Source organism: Electrophorus electricus, chromosome 12 (genome assembly GCF_013358815.1).
Source record: "Electrophorus electricus isolate fEleEle1 chromosome 12, fEleEle1.pri, whole genome shotgun sequence".
Lineage (NCBI taxonomy): Eukaryota > Metazoa > Chordata > Actinopteri > Gymnotiformes > Gymnotidae > Electrophorus > Electrophorus electricus.
Genome location: NC_049546.1, coordinates 2,937,213 through 2,942,274, shown reverse-complemented (window position 1 = coordinate 2,942,274; position 5,062 = coordinate 2,937,213). Strand labels below are relative to the sequence as shown.

General features: G+C 41.3%; 1 protein-coding gene across 5 annotated transcripts in view; it reads right to left on the bottom strand.

The window, feature by feature from the left end:
* Nucleotides 1-4,289: 4,289 nt before the first annotated feature.
* Nucleotides 4,290-5,062, bottom strand: part of kiaa1549la (KIAA1549-like a) — a 46,163-nt gene continuing 45,390 nt past the window's right edge. For all 5 annotated transcript variants that reach the window (XM_035532392.1, XM_035532394.1, XM_035532395.1 and 2 more), the window contains one exon: nucleotides 4,290-5,062. This exon is cut by the window's right edge and continues 409 nt beyond it. The gene's annotated coding sequence lies outside the window, so the exon portion shown is untranslated.

Sequence of the window (5,062 nt, the reverse complement as noted above, 5' to 3'; positions counted from 1 at the left end):
CTGAGGAAAATCTGAAAGGCTAAATCTTCACATTGACTCTTTCCATCTCTTACAGAGCACCTATTGCTTTAAAAGATGCCTTAACTAGTCAGTTATGAACTGGATGGATGGATGGATGGAGATGTTTGGATGTACAGTACCAGTCAAAAGTTTGGACCATGAATTAAAGTATGTTTTTTTTACAGTCTTACAGGCACTGTAATCTTATGCTTTAGGCTTAAGCTTGTTTCCAAGATAATTATAAATAGTGAAAGATGATAGCCTACGTACAAATTTACAAAATATTAAAAAACAGTCTAACAACAGTGGAAATGCCAAGACTGGAGAGCTGTCATCACAGTAAAAGATGGTGACTGAAGAACCTAAAGTCTAAGAGAGTCTGAGTTATTTCATGGGTTTGATAACTTCACTGTTTGTTTGGTTTTTTTTAAATAAAATCTAGAAAAAAATGAGTGTGTCCAAACTTTGACTGGTACTGTGTTTGTGACATTGGTCCTGTAAGCAGCGTCTCGCCCCCTCTGGAGCCTAGTGAGTGCACCAGCACTGGGAAACAGGCCAGGTTACTGCATGGTAAGTTTTCTCAGGACATAGGTTACTTTGTTTCCGTACCTCTGAAATATGTCCCCATCATCTTAGATGCTACCAAACTTAATTTAACCATGCAATAAAAAGTTGGCCGTTTCAAAGAACTTGCAGTGTTAAAAGATAAAGGAGGAATATGAAACTAGTTTGGACTTAATAAGTTCTCTTGAGGTAGCTGCCATTGGCTACTATCATGTGAGCTACATATGCATTTTAAATGCAATTCAGCCGCTGGTTGTTTCCATACATTTGCATTTGCCTGCAGAATCTGAGGCTGGTGTCTGTCTCATGGGGAATTACCCTGCGCTGGAGTGGAGCACTTGATGTTGAACAAACGGCACGGCACTGCCGTGGGAGTTTGGCGTGTGCAGCTTTCATGCGCTTCCAGCATTAAACATACTTGAGTTTTCATTCTGACAGGTGAAATGAAATTGTCCCCAGTGGCTGGTGTCTGGGAGGAGCCGGACACTCCTAACATTAACGACTTAGACGGAATAAATTACAGGATTCCCAAAAGACAGCTAATGCTCACACTTCCGAACGTTGTGCAGTCTACTTTAAAAGGGCGGTAAGCAGATGGTACAGCGTCTTCACCCAAAGAGTTTCTGAGACCAGGGAAGTCAACGCAAAGCCCTGTTAAGGCCAAATACTCAGTTACGCGGGAGATACACAGCATTCTCTTTCTAGGACCCCACCTCCACTTCCTGTGCGACGCTTTCTCACACCTGTGTGATACCCCGGGGCTCCTCGTCACATATTTCTAGACGTACACACGGCAGTTACGGAGGCATGTTCACACACCCAAGCTTTCTCTTATCCTGGCTCCACCCATGTTTAACTCAGCCAACTGTTGCTTTGGCTTCTCAGGGAGAGCCGCGGTCCAGGCAGGAGACAAGCCACCACTCGAACTCTAGCGCAGAGTCCTGCGATTCTGGTAATTGCCATTCGGTGGTCGCCCATTAATTATTCAGAGAGGCGATTAAACCTCTCTTATTAGATCAGGGCTCTCAGCCGGACTCAGCTGAGGCAGCCACATTTGAGATTCCACCAGACATGCTTCCCGGGAGCCCAAATGTGAGCGTGAAGTCTAAACTGCCAAACAAACAGTGGGAAGAAACAACTGTGCTGAGCTATGGTGACGTCTAGGGTGAAGGAGATGTGCAAATAAAGTATAATTCATTGCCAGTTATCCTTACAGCCTCTCATAATCCTTTAAAATTTCAGTCTTGCTGTCAAAAATGCCAAAATGCAGATTCGTCACAAAGCCACCCAACCTAAAAAAAACAACAAAACAGAACAACAACAACAAAAAAATAACCCAAATGAATAAACAAAACATCACTCATGCCATATTGCTACATCTCCCCAGACCATTAACCCCTATCGGCAGGACACTGGGACGTGCCAGCCAGTTAGTGGACATCCTTCATCAGTGGCATCACAGTGACAAAGCACAGTGTCTGCTCTTCTGTTTCATGACGGCTTCACTGCTAGTTTGTTGCTTAGCGTGTTGAGGTTTGTTCCTGAGACAGCAGACCCCAGAAGCAGATGGGGAAGAAAGAACACTGCTATCCTAAGGAGTTCTCTCCTTACACAACCATTTTGGCCTGCATGGATATCAGCAGCTGGGAAATGTTTGGGGGTGGGAAGAGTGAGGGGGTGGGGGTGGGGGTGGGTGTGGGGGGTGGGGTGTTGGGTAGGGGTATGGGGTAATGACTCCTTTTCCCTCGGGCTGTGCATGCTGACTTGGTTGTTTGTGAAAGACTATTTTCACTTCACACAGAGAGCGAGAGAGCGAGAGAGAGAGAGAGTAATAGAGAGAAAGACAAAGACAGAGAGTAATAGAAACATGAGAGAATGATAGAGACAGAGAGAGAAAGAGAGAGAGAGATAGAGAGAGAGATGGAGAGAGCGAGGATGAGCAGACAGACCTTGCGTTCCTGCAGGGTCTTCACACTCCTGGAGGAGCAGAGAGACAGATCACCACACCAGCCTAATGAGACGGGACACTTTGGCAGGTGTGGATGTGAGCGGCTACGGCAGAGCCCGGGGCTAAACGCCGGCTGATGCTGCCGTTCAGGCTGCAGCACAGACCACGGCGAGGACGAAGAGCCCCAGGCGGAATACAGCCCAGCAAAGTGTTTAAGGTAGAATAAGGGAGACATTAGAGCCATGAGAGATTGGATAAACTCCTCTCCATCCCTGCCACAGGAAACCTCATTGAGGACAGAGAGACATTTATTTCCACTTGAGGAGGATGTGGCAGCAAAGCATGGTGCTGCCCTCTAGTGGGGACATTTGAAAGCGTGTGGAAGTTGTCTTGTATCTGCAGGATTACAGGATTTGATCAAGGGTGCTGGAAATGCAGGATCTCCTTATTGCAATAAGCTGAGTCATATCATAACTTCAGCATTTCAAACCAAAGTCTCCTACGACACTTGAAATACATCTTCCTCTTTACAACGGTTACATGTGTTTTCGTCTTTATTAGATTTAATTTAATGTGTAAACCATCAAAAAAAAAAAAGAGAAACTGTTAAAATCAGGTAAACATGAACATATGGCATTATGCACAATGGAAAACGGAGCAAAGAAACCACCCAGATCAGGAGGAATGGAAGGCGCCGAAGCGGAACCATCTCCAACCAAACACGGACTTCCTGTTCTTCCCAACTAAGAGAAAATATACTGTACAGTACTGGCAGTTATGGCGTCGGAGAGCACGGATTCAGGCTGACGTCTTAGCACTATGATGGGAATTTACACATATAGAGAATATTACACTTTTTTCACATAGGTTCACAATGAGCCTTATTATTATTATTATTGTTCTAATTTTTTTAAATGCATACTGTAATTGAAGCACGATATTTTACAGTGGCAGAAGCCCCTTCTGAATGTCAACTCTGCAGATGATCCAGATGTGACAACGGAGCGAAGAGAAAAACAACAGAGGATATTTTGGAAAGTGAGTGGACGAGTGATTGACAGCTGCGGTCGACAGTTGTGATCTTTGTACTTGCCCGGTACCGGCTAATTAAATCAAGACAACAGATGTTTCACTCCCTCCTCCCAAAATAAATAAATAACAACAGTAAAAAAAAAATAAACAAACTAAAAACAAACAATCTTGTGTTCTGTCTTAAACACAAATGCTAATTAATGCCTATTGAATATAACCAAAAGAAACATGTTACCAAAACATGTACATAGTGTTATACCACTTGGATGTACTGTCATCTGGTTTATAATATAAAATAAAAAACAAAACAAAACAAAAAAGCAAACAGGACAAAGTATATCTGAAAGGAGGGAAATAACTGGACATCAGCGCGTATAATAAGTGTTAGGGAATAGTTCTGTAGCCGCCTGTGCCCTACACGTCTCCCTGTATACAAGCCCTTGTACGTCACATCTCCATCCACATGCATTAGAACCATTCTTCTAGCAATACATGCCAAACGTAGCCTTTGTAGCATTGCACTCATTTCAGTAAAACTTAGAATATCACTAGAATCAGTACTATCATTTTAAAACATTTTCTGTTGCAGTAATAGCATCTTCTGTTAGAATCTGAGAGAATATTTCTCTCTCTCTCTCTCTCTCTCTCTCTCTCTCTCTCTCTCTTTTATATATATATATATATATATATATATATATATATATATATATATATATATATATATATTCTAAAATTTAAAGTCACATTTTAATATCTTTTTTTGTTGTTTTGTTACTTTAATTTTTGGCTTATGCTGTTTATGTCAGCAGATGTATTAACTAGATTTATACCACCTGATATATAAATTTTAGTACCTATCAAAAATAAGGCAATAAAATAGTTGTTTAAAAAATAAAATAATATGTAGTTCTGGTGATGCTTTATCGATGTGCTAATAAAAGGAGGTTAGACAGATGCCCTCACATAATCCACGAGCAGCGTCAGCCGCCTGAACAGGGTCAGGGTCAGAGAAAACACTCAAATGTGTAGCGCATACTCCCATACCAGCACTATTCTACAGTAATAGTTAATTTTATATGTTTGGGATTTTTGTCATCTGTAATTTTTATAACACCATCTGGCCATGTTACACTCCACAAGCTATGAAAATGTCCGATTCATGTTTTTGCATGAACAAACATACGCTATTTGAAATTTGAAAAGAAGCAAAAATTAAGTTAGTTTTTGCAGAAGCAAAAGGAATGCACTATATTATAAGCTGCAGAAAAAGTCTTGACTACATTAGATACAGTACAACATATCATTTCTGCTCAGTTCTCAGTCTCTTTTACATCAAGGTCATTTTCACGTAAGCCACACACAGAGTACACAAAAAAAAATCACCTGCAATATTGTCCTTGTTATTAAAAATGGAACAGTAGAAAGCAAAACACACAGACATCAGAGAAACTGGGATAGCTCAAGACCAAAAAAAAAAAGCGTTCATTTTCTAGTTTCAGTATGCTGATGTTGATGTTC